This window comes from Aethalodelphis obliquidens, unplaced genomic scaffold (genome assembly GCF_003676395.1).
Source record: "Aethalodelphis obliquidens isolate GAN/ISIS:26980383/991018 unplaced genomic scaffold, ASM367639v1 scaffold39, whole genome shotgun sequence".
Taxonomy (NCBI): domain Eukaryota; kingdom Metazoa; phylum Chordata; class Mammalia; order Artiodactyla; family Delphinidae; genus Aethalodelphis; species Aethalodelphis obliquidens.
Window position 1 is genome coordinate 13,192,442 of NW_020837983.1, and position 21,653 is coordinate 13,214,094.

Genomic DNA, 21,653 nt, shown 5'->3' on the forward strand with positions numbered 1-21,653 from the left:
AATTATAAGTTAAAAAGAAATTAAAAATCCAAAGCAAAAATATGTTGTTTAAGAATTCATATATTTAGGGACATCCCTGGCTGTCCAGTGGTTAAGACTCTTTGCTCCCAATGCAGGGGGCAAGGGTTCAATCCCTGGTTGGGGAGCTAATATCCTGCATGCTGCATAGCACAGCCCCAAAAAAACAACATATATTTGTAGTAAAAATATTATAATATGCACAATGATGATAAAGATCAAAATCTGGAGAGTGGGAGAAGGGTACAGTCAGAGTGGGATACACAGGAGATTTCAACTCTTTTAATAAGGTTTGTTTTTATATATATAAATTTATTTTATTTTTGGTTGTTTTGGGTCTTCATGGCTGCACGCAGGCCTTCTCTAGTTGGCGTTGAGCAGGGGCTACTCTTCGTTGCAGTGCACTGGTTTCTCCCTGGGGTGGCTTCTCTTGTTGCAGAGCACAGGCTCTAGGTGCGCGGGCTTCAGTGGTTGTGGCACGTGGGCTCAGTAGTTGTGTCACGCGGGCTCTAGAGCACAGGCTCAGTAGTTGTGGCGCACAGGCTTAGTTGCTCCGCGACATGTGGGATCTTCCCTGGACCAGGGCTCGAACCCGTGTCCCCTACATTGACAGGTGGATTCTTAACCACTGCACCACAAGGGAAGTCCCGATAAGGTTTCTTTTTTAAGCTGTGTGTTCATTCTGTTGTTTTTTATGCTTTCTTGGATATCTTAAATATTTCATCATGTTTTTCTCAAGGCTGATAATATCACCCATTTCCCTTTTAATCCTTAGGAGCTATTGTAGGCCTCGAATTACTTGATTGACAAGGTGAACAAAGTTCTCTGGGGCATCTGTACTGCTCTTAGTTTGGGTGTGTTTTCAAAGAAATAATGCAAATACTGGTCTGTAAATCTGAGCTTCTGTATCAGTTTGATTCCATCAAGAAGCAGATGCCTATGGAAGATATGTCGCGAGAGATTCATTGGAGGGAAGTGTCTTTGAAGCATAAAGAGGAGGTGCGGGAGGAGGCAGGCGGAGCCTTCCATCTGTACTGTAGGCTTGACTCCTGGGACAGGAGAGCAGGAAGGAAGGAGCACCGGCTAGGAAGAGCCTCAGACTGCAGTGCAGTTCTGAAAAGGGTTGGGCCAGGCTGTTGGGGTGTCCTCGAGCGCACGCTGCTTGTCAGAAGAGTCCCATGTTGTGCAAGAGCGGGCCAGCACTGGTACCCTCTCTGCGCTCAGTCAGTGGCAGGGAGCAGCCCTGGGGAAGCCTGGCCTTGCAGCGAATGCGGCGGTGAATCCAGAGCGGTGGTGGCCAGGACCCCTCAGCGGGGACTCAGTCAGCTATGCTTCCTGCAGCCAATTCTCTTGAAGGAATTCTGAACGGAGCATTCCTATAGCTGCACCCCTTGCACCCCACAGACCCACTTCTTGCAGGATTGAGGAGCAACTCCGTGATTTCTATGTACTTTGCTTAAGGAGGAGTTGAGTTGGATCATCAGTATCCCCTGTCACTGAAGGGCCACATCTAGTATTCATCCTGTCTTCCATCATCCATTTTAAATGTTCCTCATCCACAGCTGTCACCTTAGCAGGTTTTGGTGGCTTACCTAATGGTGTGACCTAAACCTTCATTCCTGAGGGGTTCCAACCTTTGCTAATCACACCCTTATCAGGCTGGGGTTGTTACACATATCCATTTACAACTGCAGTGGAGCGAGGGAATACCAGTAGGCACCAAATGGGTCACCTGTGTTCTGCACATAGTTCTCCCATCCCCCTGACTCCCGCTGAGCAACATCAGTGACTCCTGCCAGAAGGGTGACTGCTCTTCTAGCTTGCTGGTCCCTGGACATAGGAAGTCCAAAGTACCTTGGTGACAGTAATGGCATGTAGTTCAGTAGGACTTTTGCTGTGTACCCTAGTAAGAGTGTACCCCCTTTGGTGACCAATTCTTGCAACCCTGAAGAGCCCAGAGTTTTAGGAATGGTAAGCAGAGTCCTCCAGTGGGTCACTGGAAGTGATGGTAATTGGAGCCATCACTTGTATCCGAGAGATTTGATGCATATACTGCATCCTGAAGCGTGGTACCCCATCCTTTCAGCATGTTGCCTCTGAGCTGGTGCTTACGTTGTGTCTTCAGTAGGCCACTCCAGTGATCTGTGAGACTGCAGATTGTGTTTATGTGATATGATCAGTGGGTTCTGTGGTTGGGCCCACTCTCACTCCTTTGCTGAAATAGATCTCCTGGATAAAAACTGTTATGGGGTGGGATTCATGCCTGTGAATTAGGCTTTCTATTAACACCCAAATAGTGGTGCTGGCTGAGACTTTGTAGCTCTGGTATCTGGCGATATCAGAATAGGTATCCCTGTGAAGTTGAATTGCTGGCCTTTCTAGAATCAAAAGGATCCAGTGTAGTCTAGATGACGCTAAGTGGTCTGTTGTTCTCCTAAAGGTGTAGCACCATATCGGCATAGCATTAGTCTCTGTTGCCGACAGATCGGACAGTCAGAAACACAATAGCTAGATCAGCTTTGGTAAGTGGGAGTTCATCTGTTGGGCTCAATCATAGCCTCTATCTTTGCCACAAGCAATTCTATCCATGTGCCCATTTTGCCTCTTCTAGGGTGGCCAGTGTCAAATGATGGGATCATTTTATCTACTTGGTTGTTGATGAAAGTGCCTCTTCTATGGTGGATGCCCATACCCTCCCCAGAGGGCCAGCCATTGACCACTGCCCAGGAATCTCACCTAAGGCCACTTCTACATAAAACTATGAGCAGGTACCTTGCTCCCACATTTTCTTTCACTACTGTCTTTCAAGGCCCACCCCTTTATATGTCTCTAATGCAGCCATGGTCCGTTTGTGTCTCACACGCACAATTTGAGCCAAGCCAACCCACTGGTATTGGGCATCATCCTCCTTCAGCTGGTTGTACCCCACCTCCCCATATGGCCGTAGGTACAAATGGGGAAAACAGCATTAATGCAGCTGTGATTGACGTGTAGGTCTGAGCTACCTGCTCATTCATCTTACTTGTACCCTCTGGTCTTGCTTGGGCTCAATCACATACGTACCACTTTTGTCTTCTGAGGGGCTGCTGCTGAGTGCATACAACTTTATATATCTTGGTGGGTCTGACTAAACTCATAACAGGCAGTTCTGGACACACGGTTACTTGGTATTCATGGTCAAGCATGTTGTGTCTACCAGAGCTCAGCAATATTTTAGGAGCTATTTCTCAAATGGCTTAATTCGCTGCAGATGACACGGCTTTGCTCTGGAATCCTAGAGTCTTGTGTTGTGATTCTGCTGCTGGGGCTTGTCATAAACTCCACACTGCATCTCTCCCACCAGTGATGCTTCCTATACCGGAAGGTCTGCTGGATCTTATGGCCCAAGTTTCAGGGTTGCTTGCACCACAGCCTCCTGCAGCACTGTTTCCTGCCCTGGGCCCCATGCAAAGCTGGTAGGCTTCCATGTTACCCAACATATGAGCCAGAGCATAAATACTCCTAGGTGTGGAGTATGTTACCTGCACAACTCAAAGGGGCCTGCCAGGCACAGTGCTTCCTTCCAATGCAATATTTTGGAAGCGATACCATGGCATGCCCCTGATCGCTAGACCTCTAAAAAGTCACTGAAGTGGCAGATCGCTGAACTTTCATAGGATTAATTTTTCACCCTCTTGACTGCATATGTCTTACCGAGGCTTCAAGGGTACTAGTCACTTCTGGCTTGTCCTGTCCAATCAGCAGAAAGTCATCAATGAAATGGATACATGTAATGTTCTGTGGGATGTCCAGTCAGTCCAGATCTCTCTGGACTATGAGAGAGTGCAGGAGAGTTAACAGCCCAAGGGCAGAATTGAATAGTATTCATTCCATGTGAATGTGAACTGTTGCTGGTCCTCTTTTTAAATTGAAATAGAAAATGCATTTGCCAGATCAATAACCGCATACCATGTACCTGAGGCCTAGCAACACGTTTGCTCTAGCAACGGTACTATGTCCATCACAGCAGTTGTGAGTGGGCCTGCTTGCATTGACATTACAGTCATTCTCCAGAATCCACCTGATTTGTGCAGGGGTCAGACTGACAAATTAAACAGAGATATGAAAGAAACCACACCTGCTCCTCTTCCTGCCCCCCCGCCCCCATATTTTAAGTCCTTAATGATGGCACTAATCTTCCCTATCCTCCCCACCCCCAGTGCAGTATTGTTTTTTATTTGCTAGATTTACCTTGGTTGGGAGGATGGGGTGAAATTTAAGAAGTTTTTTTACTTGTTTTTCCTTACCCTCTTACCTTACAGGGCAAGGATTCAATGTGGTGTTTACTCCAACTACATCATTCCCATTTATGCATTTGGGAACTGAGGAAACGACAACTGGGTAAGTCCTTGGACTTATAACTTACCCAGTCTATAAGTTAGACTTTAGATAGATCTTCATTTATTAAATGGCCCTCATGAGCTTCCATTCTAACAGGATCATGATGACTCTTTAGGTCTTTGGGAATCAAACTCTGGGTCCAAAAGTCCTTGCAATATCTAGCTATTCCCCCTTTCTCACAGTTCCCTGAGTAAACGGTCATAGGTCCTTTTGAGAAACCACTGTTGCGCATACTTGCTGTGGTTTTGCAAGGTCCTTCCTCCTAGGGACCCAGCCACCTCTCTAGTCAGTGGTTCCAGATATGAAAGCCGGCTCAGGTCTGGTAACTGAGCAAGAGCTTGCGCTTGTTACTGTGACTACACTTGGCCCCCCTACTCCTACAGTCTTGCCTTTTTCTGGTTGTAGGCATCAAGGAGTACCCTCATTGGATGCCCATCTGTTTTGCCTAAAGGACACCATGCTTTGTTTTCACAGTTCCCTGCAGATTAAGACTTTTTGGCTGTCCCTCAGCCTTGCTGATCATTACAGCCTCCTGGCTTCTAATGGTGAAGCACCACCCCCTGACCTCTATTACTGGTATATATTTGGGGGCAAAGGTATGGTCACCGTAGATTTTAATGAGCCCAGCTCTGGCCTGCAGAGGAGAGCCAGCAGTGAACATTTTGGTGATGTTAGTGCTCCTCTCACCAGCACATTCTTGTTGACCTTGGTGAATGGTGTGTCTTCTAGGCTTTCCCATGGAACATAATCGGTTTTAGCCTAACATAATAATATATGCATCCAGCATGCCAACTTCCTTCAGCTCTTCATTTCTTTGTTTATAGGCTACCAAAGCAACACAGGTGTTTCCACTTTGCTCAACATTGGCTATCACTTTCTCTAGGCTTCTAAGAGCCACACTTGTTTGCCCCATCTCCTGAGTCCTTGCCAGGGTGGTAAATCCCATGAATTAAGAAAGTGCCCCCAGTTCAATGCATTCTTCCTTTTTCAGTGTTATGTTCCTGCCCCCTTGATCAAGCCCCCTTAGAATCCAATCCCAGCAGCACTCCCCTGGCTCCTGCCAGTGTACACATGGCTCCTTTGATGTGTAAACTCTTTCCTCTCTTGTCAAGGCCAACATATCCCCAGACAAGAAATGCTGGAATTTAACTTTAGTTATTGGGCTGGCAGCATGCAGTGTAGATGGGGGGAGCTCCATACCTGCTGCATTGCAAGGGAGAAGCCTCTGCAGTATCTTCCCATATGGGGAAGTGCTAGCCCTTGGGTGGACCACCTCTCCAAGTTCTAGGGATTCAGGGAGGTTTGCAGTGCCCCAATCCTTGGGACATCCTTAGAGATCTCCCCCCCCATATTTCAAAATCCTATGTTTTCTCTACCAGAGCCCTGTCCTCAGCATAACAGACCTACACTGGCTGAGCATTTAAATGTCTCAGGAGCTCTACAACTCTCATTAGCAAATCCTTTGTCTGCTTCTCAGCTTTGTCTGCACTTTTACTGCAGCAGCTGAGGGCCTCTTTGGAAGCTAGCAAAGCCTGTAGTCTCTGGCTCTCACACTTACATTTAATTGTTAATGGCCCTCTTTGTTGCTCTGCAGGGCACCAATGCAATTTAATTACCAGTGACTCTGCAATCCTTACAGGCTTTTTGCCCCTCCTATCTTTCAGATGCTTGAATCATCACACCTGCAATGGTAGTTTCCTTCATCAGGATATTTTTCTAGGTCATCACCACTGAAATCTTCAGCAATTGGGCCAGAGGATAGTTTTTATCAGCCAGGCAGTGAGTGAGCCTATTTCCAAACTCCATCTTACTGGCTATGTGTTTTCTTTAATCACTCTCAGTATCACCTGGGTCTGTTCAGGTTCTCTGAGAAACAGACACCAATCAGGGTTAGACAAGCAAGAGATTTATCGGAGGGAACTGTGTGTGAAGGATAAAGGGGAGGGAACAGGAGTAGGCGGCAAGAGCCTTCCACCTGTGTTGAAGGCTTGACACCTGTGACAGGAGGTGGAAAGAAGGTCTGAGTAGGAAGCGCCTCAGACTGCAATGCAGCTCTAGGAGGCCTTTAGCCAAGCCAGTGGGGAGTCCTTGAGACAGAGTTGCCTGTCAGAGAAGCCCTGAGCCCCTTGATGACAGGCCAGCACTAAGACCCCTGCTGTGCTAAGTCACTGGCTGGGAACAGCCCAGGAAAGTGTAGCTCGACAGGAGCCTGGTGGTGGATCCAGAGGCTTTGCAGCTGGGGTTCTTAGGAAACGACGCTCCCCACTGCCAGTTCTCTTGAAGGAGATCTGAGTGGCACATTTCCTGTGGCTGCTACAGCCACCCACTTTCATTCCCATTGTCATTATGATTTCATACCGATTCGTATTTCTGTATAGGAGATCTCAGATCACTGTTTAGTGCACAGTAATTTTTTTACTTATCCTGAAATTAATGTAAGTGAAAGTGCAGTTCATTTGTAAGGTGCTATTTAAATATTTGTCTTAAGTGATATTCACTTAAGTGATATTAATTTAATATTGGTTTTAAGTGAAAGTAACTGTTACATGATTGGGAGTGACCATGGGAGAGAAAGCAGCCAAGCTCAACACTTAGCACTTGGCATATAGTGGGTGCGCAGTAAGTGTTTGTTGACATAAAATAAAACCCAGACTTGGGTCCCTGGCAGAATATTTGCTTATGATTTTAGTTATGTATTTTCATGACTTAGCTCTTTTTCCTTAATGCCTTTGTCCTCCATAAGCCAAGGAATGCAGAATGTCCCTATGTAAGGAGAATGCTGCCTTAAAATATATTTTGTCCTGAAATAGTAAAAAAAAAAAAAAATCGTCCACATGCATGAATAAAAAAATGTGGCTCAATTTTTTGATGGTTCTAATAATAAAAATTAGATTTGATACAACAAAAAGTTGATTAAATTAATTGAACTATGCATTATAGCTGGTTACATTCTTTTTTTTAATCAATGTAAGTTGTGTTTTAACATTTTATTTATTTCTTTATTTTATTTTTTGGCTACACCGTGTGTTAGTTGCGGCATGCAGGATCTTTCGTTGCGGTACGTGGGCTTCTCTCTAGTGTGGCGCACAAGCTCAGTAGTTGTGGTGCGCGGGCTTAGTTGCCACGTGGCATGTGGGATCTTAGTTCCCCGACCAGGGATCGAACCCGTGTCCCCTGCATTGGAAGGTGGATTCTTTACCACTGGACCACCAGGGAAGTCCCTGGTTAAACTCATTTTGATGAAAATATTCAAGGTATTTTTTGTCACCCATACCACACCTCAATTTGAATAAATTAATTGAAATAATTGATTAAAATTATTGAAAATATATCCATATACCAAAATTCAATCACATATTTAAAGTTAGGCCAAATAGATGTTTACAGGATACCTTTCTGATGTTATTGTTCTGTTGAAGAGTAATCACAGTAACTGAAACAGGACCCAGCCGTTACTCTTAGGGGACAGGGGATGAGAGTGCATATATCCGGTCATGTAGTTAAAAAACAAAGCCCCAGTTTTCCCTTTTGCTTGATTTCTTTTTAACTGTGCTATATTTTTTCTTAAATTTTACAAAACATAAAGGAGGACCACAGATTTTTTTGCTTATTGAAGGTGATGGGCAAGGGTATTCAGTGATGGAAACCCTAGTACTAGTACAGTGTTCTGGCCTATCCACAAGCCATTTGATCACTTTTGAAAATTTCCATGTTTGCCATCTTTCTTTCTCATGTTTACTTGAGGTCAGTGTAGAGGGAAATGATGGAGGGTGAATGGTCACAGAGCTTACTCTCAAGTATGATGATGGAGTTCTCAACTTGAAGTCAAAGAGAGAGGTCGATAAAATGAATGGACAGAAGCATTTTCTAAAAAACAGTATAAAGTAATTATATATAGTATATATATATTATACTTGGCACATATATTGCAAATGTCTAGGGAGGGGGAAAACTTTATTCCTTTATTCCTCTGGCACTGAAGCTTAAAGTTCAATTTAAAAAACTTTTTTCCTCAAAAATGTTAAAGAAGAGTCTGGATTCACAGCTCCCAGACACCTGGGAGCAAGGCGTTTTACCTTTGGACCTGTGGTTCTCAACTGGGGGCAGTTGTGTTGCCCTGGGGACATCTGACAATGTCTAGAGACATTTTTTATTGTTACAACCAACTGGGTAGGGGTAGAAGTTGTAATAGGGGCGGGGCAGGTGCCACCGATAGCGGTCCTGCTCAGCCATTGGTTGGCACCGCGGTGGGCCTCTCCCCCTCCCCTTCCTCTGTATAAAAGGAGCCCGAATTCGGACTGAGGCAAGACGGTGTTTTGAAGTCTGCCATTTTCTCCGTCTGCTGGCTTTCCGATTCAAGGCGTTATTCCTTGCCCCCAACAACTCGTCTCCCGATTTATTGGCCTGTAATGTGGTGAGCAGAGCGAGCTTGGGCTGGGTAATACTGTCACTGGCATCTGGTAAGTAGAAGCCAGAGATGGATGCTGCTAACATCCTGCAAGGCACAAGACAGAACCCTCACAAGGAAGAATTATCCGGTCCAAAATGTCAATAGTGCCATCGTCAAGAGAGCCTGTTAGCCAAGCTGCTACCAAAATGCCACCAGGGATCCTTCTTTTTTAAATTAAAATGCAAAACTGCAAATTTTTAACAGTTTATATTTCATTAAGAAAAAAAAAAAAAGATTCCAGGCAACAAAGCTGATGATCATCGAGCAATATTTTATCCTTGCAGGTCATAAGAATGAGCCTAACAGGAAAGCGCATCCTTCCCTTACAGCTTCCCCTGAGTAATCAGTTTCAGTCACTGAGGCCAACCTTCAAGTGATTGACAAAGCGGAGTAGAATGGAAGTTTACTCTTTTTTTTCTCTCTCTCTTTCACCACTTGACTCTGATCTTTCTCTCTTGCTGTTTTTCCTGCTGGTGTTTTGGCTCATCTAAAATTTGGTTACACCTGAGCCCAGTGAAGGTCAGTGTGTATACCACCTAAAAAATGCAACACCCACAGTGTGCTGTTTGCTTGGCATCTTGTCGGGGCACTGGCTACTATTGACTTGAAGGGAAGTACCACCTGCTGAGTCACTGGATTGACCTCCTGCTACCACCTGTGGTTTCCATAGTGACCGTCTCAGTGAATTGCTCTCAACGGAACCTGACTGGTTAAAGACGAGCAATTTCCTGTAATTTGAGCCTTTTACTAATCTTGAAATGGAAACATGCTTTCACCATGCTTTCTGAAGAGTAGATTTTCCAGTCAAAATCTTTTGGAATAAAATGCACAGAGATGTTTGAAGAAGTGAGGTTATTAGGGTAGAACGCTGAGGGAGAAAATAAGAACGGTGGTGATATGAAAGTGTTGCTTAAGGAGATAGAGAAATGTTAGTAAATACAAAGGGTTTCCAGTAGCTCCTCAGGAAAGAAAAGTTGCCCCAAATACCTTGTTATTAAGTCTTGCCACTTAGTCACTGCCAGAACACTTACCTGATAGAACCAGAGGAAGCAGATTGTTATTCAACCTATTTTTTAAAATAATCTCCACTCCTCTTATTTTCAGAAAAAAGAAAGGGAAAAGAACAATCGATTCCCCTCACCTGCCACCCACTTGGCGATGTGAACATAGAACAGTCTTTTTGTCTTTTTCTTCTTTCCTTCCTTCTTCCTCCGTTCTCTTTTCCACCTCCTCCCCTTCCTCCTCCTCGTTCTTCATTTGCTTCTATGTTTTACAGTTACAGAGCAGATTAGGGAGAATTTTTCATTCTCCCTGGTATGTAGATGGTGTGACATCTACATCCCAGGGAGACTTAAGGACTAGTTATAGGTAAGGAGGGATAATGAAGAAATCAGGCATCTTAAGTCCTTAGAGAACATTCGTGGTCAGTTTGGATGTTTGAACAATGAATCCAAAATTGGTTGCTGCCCAGTGAACATTGATTATTTATACAGGGCCTTAAAGCCCCATATTAGAAGGTACTAAATAAATATTTGATTATTTGGTGAAAGAAATTTTAAAACATATAATCAGTGTTCTTCAGTTTTTTGGTATTATAACGTTCATAATAGTGCTAATGGTATATACAATTTAAAATAAGCATTACGTTTACTTTGATCCTGTTCCTTAAAGCTGTTGAACAGCTAGGGTTAAATCAGGGCCAAGAACTCGTTTATTGAACGAATGAATGAATGAGCATTCTCTCATTTAGTCAACATTTATTGAGTCCCGACAATGGGAGTGTGTGTTTTTAAGTTAGCCTCATGCTTGGGTCTCTTCATAAGCATTGAAGCTAATGTCCCCAAATGAACTCATTATTTTGCTCCAACTCCCAAGTTTTATCTCCTTTTTAGTTCCCTATTTCTTAATGGCACATCACCCACAGGGATACCCAGACAGAAAGCTAGGTGGAAGGAAGCAGATTTTATTAATAATAATCGTAATAGTAACAATAGCTGCTAATGTTTATGGAATTCTCACAACACTGCAAGTGCTTTGCATGTACTTAATTTAAATTCATTTACTTTCCATTCTCCTAAGAACCCCCAAAAGAAGGCCCTTTGTAATCCATATTTAGTCTCTGTACTCTGTGCTCAATGTATGAAAGATTCTGAAAGGAGCACCATCTTTTTTTTTGGCTGCGTTGGGTCTTTGTTGCTGCACGTGGGCTTTCTCTAGTTGTGGCGAGCGAGGGCTACTCTTCAGTTGCGGTGTGTGGGCTTCTCGTTGCAGGGGCTTCTCTTGTTGTGGGAGCATGGGCTCTAGGCGCGGGCTTCAGTAGTTGTGGTGTGTGGGCTCAGTAGTTATGGCTCGTGGGCTCTAGAGCACAGGCTCAGTAGTTGTGGCGCATGGGCTTAGTTGCTCCGCGGCATGTGGGATCTTCCCGGACCAGGGATCGAACCCATGTCCTGCACTGGCAGGCGGATTCTTATCCACTGTGCCACCAGGAAAGCCCAGAAGCACAGTCTTAAAGGAGATGGACTTGTGAAAACAAGACATTGCAGTACATTTTGATGCCTTAGAGGATACTACAGCTTCTCCCAAGAGAAAGGGGCTAGCTTCCTGCTGGGGAGGAAAAGAAGCCTCCAGAGGTGAATGATGACCACCCGAAGCCGCTGGTTCTGGCATGTTGCCTGGGTGAGTAGAAACACAGCAGGACTGTTTTCAAAATAAATCTGTGATCCCTCATTCAGATGTGTCACTATGAGTGACAGAAACTGTTACAGCAATGCTTATCAGAAACCTATTACCTAGGTCAAATAATATATAAGGTTTAGGCTAATATTCTCTAGGGAGATAAGAGAGTTGAGGATAGGCATTTCACTAGGCACTAAAGATTAAGGGATCAGAAAGCACAAAAATTATATCGAGGGATCTTAGGGCAAGTGGTAGGTAAATATAAAGGTGGGTGTGAGCAGCAGAGGCGCCGAGCCAGAGTAAGGTGCGCTGCAGGTCCCGGTGGGTGACCCATGGCAAGCTCAGCCACCGGCCAGTGCACACACACGTGCCCATGTGTGCGAAGGAGCAGGGAGAAGGCTGGCCGCAGTGAAAAGGGAAGACGTCTTCCAATCTTTATGCCCATAACTCATCCAAACAAAGGAGGGAGGCAGGTTAACTTTTAGGGCCAGCTTCAAAAATAGGCCTGAATGATTTTGTGGTTCCCTCTGTCCTGCTCCCACTAAATAAACCATCTCGTTATTGCAACTAAACACAAAGATTGAAAATACAGGGATTGGTTAATACATTGATCTTTTTTTGTTCTGTTGTGTATAGATTGAGGGTCATTTTGTTACAAGGAACAGTATTTTCCCCAAGGCAATTCAAGAAATTTGTGGGGAGGAATCTCACAGAAACCCAAGGACAGGACCCCCAGTACAGCTGAGCCAGATGGCCAGGACTCTGGAGCTGGGTGTTGGAGAGCCACAAGGAAACGAGACTCCTGCATCTGCTCTGCCTGTTCTCTACCAACTGGCGGCTTCTCCTTGCTTGTAATTGCTGCTTTTTTTGTAACTTCAACTCTTCAAGTCCACAGACGGCTGCCCCAGCCTGATTCAGCATGGCTTTCTTGACCCATCAATTGGCTCCTTACCTCTATGTCTTTCAACTTCAATTCCTGAGAGAGGGAAATCCCTTAGTTGGGAATCACTTACTCGGGGGCAGAGTCCTTTGTGGCAGAGTCACGTCAGAGGCCCTGGCCAGCAGATCTGCCCTTGACCACTCGCATAGCATGAGCTAGAGGTGGGACGTCTTCAGAATGAGCTCTGGGGATGCAAGTCCCCCAAATGCTTAGTACGGTTCATTTAACCATCAAAACAAATAGCACTCAGTATTTTGCAATCATATCAGCAATCATATCAAAATAAACCCCATCAGTATTTCGATATGGGCAAGGAGGTGAAGAAAGTAGGAAGGACTTGGGAGTCCACAGTATGGGACAGGTCACTCCTGAGTTGACAGAAGGGCACAGAGAGAGGAGATTGATGTCAACCTTAGCTCACTTTGACTGCCTCTGCTTTCCTAGCTCCTCTACTCCAGGTCTCCTGATGCTCACCCAAAACATATCCCAGTCTTGCCTCTGCTGTATCTAAGTGAGGTAGGAAGTACAAGGGAGGCTTGGAATTCAGTTAGACTCCCTAGACCCTCAATGTCTCCCTGCGTCTGGTTGTAGATCCCAATCCTCCTTTCTCTCTCTGGTCACCCTGAGCCCTGGTGGTGAGTAATGGCACGGAACTCTAACTACTTCCTACTAAATTGGCCTCCCACGTGGCTGGATCCTGCTGGCCAGGCCCTACTTTCCGGTGTAATGGATGCTTTGGTATGTGTCTTGTCTGGTTCCTACACTGAACCACCACTCAGAAACCCTCCCTCCATGCTCTGACCAACCACTAATAAGCCCCTGAATGCTGCTCGAGCTTGCTAAACCACAGCACCTCTGAGAGCACTGGAGAATTACCAGCATCCACAGCCCCTGTGTTGCCAGGCCAGACCTTATTGTTGCTGCTGAGGTCCCAGCATGCCTTGCACCTGAGAACAAACTTTGCAGACTTCATAATTACCTCAAAGGGAATTTTATCTTCACCTTAGCAAGAATAAAATAGAAACTCTGTACAGAGGTGGTGTTGTCCTGCTAACACGTTCAGGAAGCCTTGCTTTGCATGATTTATGAAGCTTTTTGTTGGCTTTAACACCTTGAACTTCCTCATGAAGAAACGTTTCCCCAAGGATTCCTTAATCAAAACTTTACAATGTTAGACTTGTGAAAAAGTTCCCTTCAACAATTAGAATTTGTAGGGAATTTAAGCCCAAATATTGAGTTTGGCATGATGGTAGTACACATTCCTCAAAGCTATTGTTCTCAATATCCATAATTTTAATTTAAAAATTCATTTGAACTTACTTGTGTTATCACTGTACTGTACATAGAATCCCAAATATAAAAGTTTCAAACTCAAACACAACAACTAACTAGAACAAATATATTTGAGTCTAGTTTCAATTCTTTAAGGAAATAGGTCAGAAATGAATTTATAAAAAGCAGTCTTGTTAATTAGATTCTTGCCAGGTGAAATGCAAAGCTTTGAATAGCATTATCTATTCTGATTTATAATTAATGGACTCAATTTCTATTGTAATGAAGAAATTTCCTATTCATCAGGGACTTTCAAATCACTATCATTCATTTTATGAAGAAAAAAATGTAAAATAATCCTAGAGGAAATATATATTTTAAAAATAATTTTACAGGGGCTTCCCTGGTGGCGCAGTGGTTAAGAATCCGCCTGCCAATGCAGGGGCCGTAGGTTCGAGCCCTGGTGCGGGAAGATCCCACATGCTGTGGAGCAACTAAGCCCGTGCACCACAACTACTGAAGCCCGCGTGCTTAGAGCCTGTGCTCTGCAACAAGAGAAGCCACCGCAGTGAGAAGCCCGCGCACCACAACGAAGAGTAACCCCCGCTTGCTGCAACTAGAGAAAGCCCGCGTGCAGCAACGAAGACCCAACGCAGCCAAAAATAAATAAATTAATTAATAAAAATAATTAAAAAAAATAATTTTACTAGTCATGTTTTACTTAAATTGGAGTAAATAAGGTAGAAGAAATTAATTACTCCAAATCTGTTTATAATAACCATAATAACCAGTTAGGCCTATAGTACATGATTATAGGCAAAACACTATCCTCTCTGAGACTCAGTCATGTCATATGTAAAATGGGTATATAAAATGGATATACCTACACCTTCAGAGAGCTGAGGGTTTCTAATGAGACAGTGCCACAAGTAGACAAATGGCAGTCTTGACAAAGATGTGTGCTTCAAGATCTAAGAATCAAAGTCAAATGTAGACCTGGGTGGTGCTTATTATTTGAGTCAGCCAGTGAAAGTAACCGTTAGGCAGAATTTCTTTGCTGCCCTTGCAAATGCTTTTGAAATCCTTGGCTGAAATTCTACCCTTTCATTAAAAGAACACTTTAGTAAATTATCAGAAGCAGGGTGCAGTGGGCATTTGTCCTCTTTGTGGCTGCCCAGTATCTACTCTGATGGAATCCATTCTGTGTGATTATTGGAAGTGACGGAGCCAGACGTTCCCTTTCCCCATTCCCTTGTGGGAAAAGCCAATTAGATGTTTCTGCCCAGCGCTTTGAATCTGGGGCTAGTGAAACTATTACACAGGGACAGTTTTGAATTCACACATGGAGGTGCATCCAGCAGCAGCAGAAGGCAAACATGGCTGTCATGTCCATTGAGACATCACAAACAGACGATTCTTGCAGTGGGAATTTGGCCTGCTCCCTAATTTTCCCTGGCTCCTCTCAAATTTCCAGCCTTGGAGTCTAGCCTTCCTGTCAATCTATGACCTATCCTCTACCTTTCCAACAAATTCCTTTTCTGCTGAAGTTAGCAATAGTCAGTTTCTGTTTTTTTAAGAACAAGCATATAGCTCTGAGCCAATTAATTCATTAGGAAATTACCACTTGGTAGTTACATTAGAAATAACTCTATTAATTTTTCTTAAGTAAATCTTGCCTTTCAGAGAATTAATTTTCTTTAAAAAAAGAAAAACAGTTGAGTGAGAATCCTACAAAGAATGGTAAGCCCTGTATTGATTTGGGTATCTTGCATATGAACTGCCTCTTCTGATTTCAATGGGGACTCTTTTTTGTTCCTGTTGGGAATGTATCTTTCCCTTTCTCTTTCCATTTGTAAGTCTGTCTTGCTTTTCTCAAGACTATTTTTTTGGGACTTTCGTGGTGGTGCAGTGGTTAAGAATCCACCTGCCAATGCAGGAGACCCAGGTTCGAGCCCTGGTCTGGGAAGATCCCACATGCCACGGAGCAACTAAGCCCCTGTGCCACAGCTACTGAGCCTACGTGCCACAGCTACTGAAGCCCACGCGCCTAGAGCCTTTGCTCTGCAACAAGAGAAGCCACTGCAATGAGAAGCCTGCGCACCGCAACAAAGAGTAGCCCCCGCTCGCCACAGCTAGAGAAAGCCTGCGGGCACCAACGAAGACCCAATGCAGCCAAAAAGAAATTAATTAATTTTTTAAAAAAAGACTATTTTTTTCTCATTGTTCAATCCCTGCCCTACTCCACATTCCTGCCACTGATCCACAGATTAGCCCCAGCTGGTCAAGGAAGAGAGATTCCATAGAGAGAGCACAAAGGAAGGGAATCTGCGGCAGCATCTGGGAAGGGGAGAAGGGGCAGGAAGGAAAGCCTATCACATTTCTACTTTAGTAAACTTCACTTTCCTACATTCCCTGGGCAGTTTCTGCTTTCCACTCTTGGGGTAGAGAAATGAGAAAGGGGTAAAGGTAGAAGAGGAAAGAAAACCTTGTTGCCATAACTCCTATCCTCAGCCCCTTATTTCCAACTAGACTGCAAAGACCTTTGTATTGTTTGTTGTTGATTTCTCAGCACATAAACAATCTAACATGCTAGACTGAGCTTGCTGAATAAATGTGATTGATCACTTCAACATGATTTATATAGATTCTTATTCTAGCTATATTAAGGCTTAAAATAAATTTTTATGAACTGGTTTGGGAAGTCATTCATGATTTGTAACTTATTCTATTAGAAATTATATTCCAAGAGTCAAATAGTAGTCTTACAAATAAACTTCTATAAGGCAAGTTCGGGTAGACTAGACACTGCCTTTCCAGTACTAATGTTGCCAGTGATAATTTAGTAGGTAAAGGAGACTTCAGCTCAAAGTTGATTTGTGTTGATGAAGAAAATATTAACAGGATCTTAATATATGAATTGGCTAATAACTTTTCTCCATTTAAAAATTATCTGCTCGGGCTTCCCTGGTGGCGCAGTGGTTGAGAGTCCGCCTGCCGATGCAGGGGACACGGGCTCGTGCCCCGGTCCGGGAGGATCCCACATGCCGTGGAGCGGCTGGGCCCGTGAGCCACGGCCGCTGGGCCTGCGCGTCCGGAGCCTGTGCTCCGCAACGGGAGAGTCCACAACAGTGAGAGGCCCGCGTACCGCAAAAAAAATATATATATATCAGCTCAAATTTTACCTTCATCAGTAAATCTGCACCAGAGAGCTAAAGTGAATTTTAGTAAAATATTTAAGAAGTGGTTTTGAAAGTGGCAAAGAAACCTCAGGAGCCTCCCTCCCCACAACCACCCACATTCCTCTTCCTACTGTCATCCTAGGCATCAATCCCTGCCTTCTCCTCCAGCTACCATACCAGCATCCTACACGCAACCTCCGGCTTCTTCTATCTGCCCTGCAACTTGCTAGCATTGCTCCACTAATTAGTTTGATAATTACCCAGACGCTAGATTTCTACCTTTGGATGTCCTGGGTTCTTCCCTGTCTTTCCATTAGTAATTAAGTCCTAAGTACCTTCTAATTATCTTCGAGTCTTCCCTCTTCTCTCCATCCCTACTGTCAACACCCCACCAATCTAGCCTTCCACCAAACTTCACTCAAAGTACAATTAGGAAGCAAAGTCTTCCTAATAGGTCTTTTTACATAAATTTCTCCCTCTTCTAATTTGTTTTCTACCGTTTGGCCAAAGTAATCTTTTTAAAAAAGCAAATTTCACCATGACTCTCCTGTGTTGAAAAGCTTTTCCATAGCTGACTGTTGCCATTAGAATGAAGTCCAGGGTTCTCAACACGGTCTGCTCTCTCAATTAACATCACACCTCCACCTTGTGCCACACTCCTCCTCCATCTCTGCGTTCACCTAACTGAACTTCTCTCAGTTCTTTGATCACATTGTGCGTTCTCCTGCCTCAAAACTTCCACAGTGTGTTCCTTCTGCCCTCAGGGCTTGTCCCAAATTCTTCAGATTTTCTCAAGCACCATTTCCTCAGAGAAAACTTTCTGGACCCCATAGGGCAGGAAGTTCCCTCATTCCGAAATCTCGGCGCGCTTCTCTGAGAGTTCAAAGGGGAAACAGACCATGTCTTATCCTCAGCCGTATTCTCAGCTCCCTGACCTGCTTTGTCACATCCCTGAAAAAACCCCTCTTCCCAATATCCTGAGTAGATGTTATTTCTTTCATTCTTTTCTCATTCGGACTCTCTCTAAGCGAAAGGTATTCAACAGTTAACCGACAGGCCTGGCAGTCAATGAGAGAGGTCTCTAATCAACCTATTTCAATAAGTAATTTTAGAGAGAAAGAATAGCACAGTAGTAACATCGTGGTCACTCAAGGTAGACTGCTTGGGTTCACATCCTGACTTTGCCAATCACAAGGAGTATAACCCTGGGTAAATTACTCAGCCTCTAGTCCTGACTGAGTTTCTTCATCTGTAAAGTGGTAGGGATGTTGGGAGAATTAAGTGAAATAACATATGTCAAACACTTAGTGCCTGGCATAAAACACATGCTATGCAAGCATTAGCTATTACTTCTTAACCATGGACTCTGCACCACATTAGACTAACAAAGTTAGGCCTGCGAGGGGAGGGCTTATGCTGGTCTTGTTTAGTTTGATTTTCCCAATCACTTGCCCAGTACCTAGCACTAAGCAGTTGTCCACTAAATACTTACAGCATGAAATCAAGTATGACCAAGTGAATGATTATCATTTGTTATACATCATCATAGTGGAGAATAGCAGAGAAGGGATCTAACTTTTACTGAGCAATTTCCCTAAGCCTCCTCTCCATATCTGAAAATGGTGGTAATATCTTCTTCACAGGAATCTTGTGAGATTTCAGTGACAATTGAGTATGTAAAATACTTATTCCAGTGCCCAGCACTCTTAGCTCACCACTTATGGGCTAGCTATTACTATTCTCCAAGTTTGGAAGCTAGTAGGTCTAACTCTTTCTTTCTCTCAGTTCCAATATTAGATTCTCACGTCTGCAACTTTGGCTGTCCTTCTTCATTATGGCATTTGTGACAAGATGATTTTCTGTCTTCTCAGCCTCTGATCGTTGTTGTAAAATGTCTATGAAAGGTCAGCAGACTCTTCTGCCTTCAATATTAGCCAACGCTTTCCGCGTCTGGAGCTTACTCCATCCTTATGGGTATTGGGAAGATAAATGGAAATGATTAAGATGTACTTTCCAAAATATAAAACATTGTACTATAAGAGCTTGCCAAAGGGAATTAATATAACCAGATATCTGTAGAAGAACTTTATGAAGACCCTGTGTATCTCTCAACCTTAATATCTAAGATTGTAGATACGATAGTCTGTAAACAGCATGTAAAAGCAAATTTATTAAAGTCTGGGACAACTGCATTACCAAGCTGTACACAGCATGTTCTTTCTTCAGACGCTGAGATAAATGAAAAAAAATGGTTGCCATAGAGATAGTTAAACTATGCCCTTTGGCTAGCAGATTAGAAGTCCATTTCAACCTGGGAGAAGAGAATGTATTTTGCCTTTCCAGTGATATTTACAGATTATTCCTATCACAATTGCAACCAAGTTATTAAAGCTCAAATGCTAAACCTCTAAACATTGCACTTTATGAAGACTTCTGTTCTTTTGCTAAAACTTATTTTTCCATTAATGTGCAAACCTTAAAGCTACTATCTTTTTTTCTCGGAAAATGTATTTTTGAAGTTCTTCCCCCTAAGATGTTATTAAACTCTTCCTTGAAATCTATTCTGCCACACAGTTGGCTTCATTTCCTTTGAAGCTCATATTTTATTTTTGAATCATTTGTCAGAGGCAATATGTAGTATCACAAAGGATGCGCCAGCACAGGAAATGCTTATGAAGCATGGAAAACCCACTTAATAATAACTCATACTAATCAGTTAGCAGAAAGATTTGTGGGTGGTCATATTCAGATCCTTTTGTAGTCATTTAGTCTGTTCTTCAAAATTAAGAAAGTCATTACAAATCCGTAGCTGGGAAAATCTGCCAGCTGACGCAAGCATTTCCTGCAGGGAGGCAGTTTGTCAAGGTTAAGCTTACTTTGCCTGGTTGGGTAAGATAGGTTCTGTGGATAACAAAGAGGAAGCTGGATTTGTTTTGGAAATTGAATGTATTTTATGTCATCATAAATCTGACCACTGTTCCCTAAAATATTGCTGCATAAATCCATTTCTCAGGTGTGATAACTTCAAAGAGATTTGTATTCCCTAGGGAAAAAATAATTTCCCTCCTTTCCTGGCATTGGGTATTCAGTCATAGCCTTCCATTGCCCAGGCCAAGGTTTAGGTAATTTCTTCCTTCGCTTATGCTGGTGGTGACTATTTATAATCTGTGTGTGTGTGTGTGTAAGTGTATGTGTTTAATTGGGCATTTACAGGGAGGAAGAATAGTAGGGACAAAATACTTGGCTAAAATAGCCTGAACTCCAAACCAGGACCCCTTAAATTTCTAAATTTGGGTGAGTAAATGATCATGTGCCTCGTTTCTCATCTTCCCCTCATCCCCAATCTCCACTGTCTTTCTCTTAAATGTAGGAAAACCAAACGAGTCAATATGCATGAAGATATTTTAGGGCCTGAAAAGGAAGGCCACAAACCATTTAAAGTAGATCAGTTTTCCTTTTTTCTGAAATGAAGTGGAAACAAGCATCTTCACACTTTCTAGATTAAGAGAGTTGGAAAAGGAGTCATACATTGTCCATGTTCTTGTTATTATCCATAAAATCGGTTATTTTACTTCTCCATCTAAGAATCTTTTTAATGTTTGTACAAGGAAAAGTGTGGCAAACAATGAAATAAGACCAGCCTAAACCCATTCCCTGCCCTCTTCCCCATTCCCAACCTTCCACTAGGGAGGCTAGAAATGCTAAATATTTTCTTTCTACCAGGCTTACAGTTAGGTCTGGCCCTGTGACCTGTTCTGGTCAATATGGCATAAGCAGAGATCTACTGTGAGCCTTCCAGGAAAGCTTTTTTTTTCCTAAAAAGGGGCAGATGTGGCTGATGCCACCTTCTTCCTTCCAGCACTTATCCATCCTTCATTATGTCTTAAATGTGAACGTGATATCTGGTATGGTGGTAGCCATATTGTGACCATGAGTCCAAAGTATGAGGCTAAGTAGGATGGAATAGAAAGATAGAAAAGGCCAGGGTCATTGATGGCATCATTCAGCAGGAAATCTGACCTCCTGTCATCTAATTCTGTGAGACAAATAAATCCCTACTGGTTTAAGCCACTGTTAGTTTGATTTTCTGAATACTTACAGCCGAGAAAACATCTTAACTGATACCAGACTTGGTTTGAGTTTCAGTCTAACCACCCCCCACCCTACCCCAAAGGATAAACGTAACCTTTCATTTTATTTCTTGGCTATTTTAGGTGAGATTGTTCCATCTGTAGTGATCATAAGCTTTTTTCAATTCGGTAAGTAAACTCGACTTTTCCAAAGGGTGGAAGAGAGGTGATAGTTTAGTGTTATGGAAACATTTGCACATTATCAAGCTGTGCATGTAACACAGTTCAAGAATCATCCTTAGGGTGGTAATAATTTTTAACCAGTTTGGGAAATGAGGCCAGTTACAGAAAAGAGCAAATTTGAAGTTAATCCCTTTTAATCAGAGGTTCAGGTGGCTCATATCAAAGCATTTCTTTGTGTGTAAGTTAATAAAACTGACTTCCATACAGTAGAAAGCACATCTTCGCTGTAAGGATTCTTCGTTTTTCTACCCCAAATCTGTATCCCCGGGAATAGAACCTGCTCTCCTGGCAGATTCACCTGCTTTTAGTAGAGTGATGTACAACTCTTCTAAAGCACTTCTCCTATTGATTTCCCCTGGTCCTAATTAGTACTCCTCAGAATAGTAGATGTACTTCTATAGTTTCTAAGCTGTCAGCTGCAGTGC

The 21,653-nt window shown here is 43.2% G+C and overlaps 1 long non-coding RNA gene across 2 annotated transcripts in view; it reads left to right on the forward strand.

The window, feature by feature from the left end:
- The first annotated feature begins 705 nt into the window (after positions 1–705).
- The window catches only part of LOC113633416 (uncharacterized), a 52,408-nt gene continuing 31,460 nt past the window's right edge, over positions 706–21,653 (forward strand). Inside the window, exons 1-3 of one of the 2 annotated variants that reach the window (XR_003438186.1) lie at positions 706–2,786; positions 4,320–4,398; positions 21,130–21,174. This is a non-coding gene — a long non-coding RNA (uncharacterized LOC113633416). Of the gene's footprint in view, positions 2,787–4,319; positions 4,399–6,062; positions 7,411–21,129; positions 21,175–21,653 lie in introns of those variants that run through there. The other variant, XR_003438187.1, reaches the window with a different exon arrangement.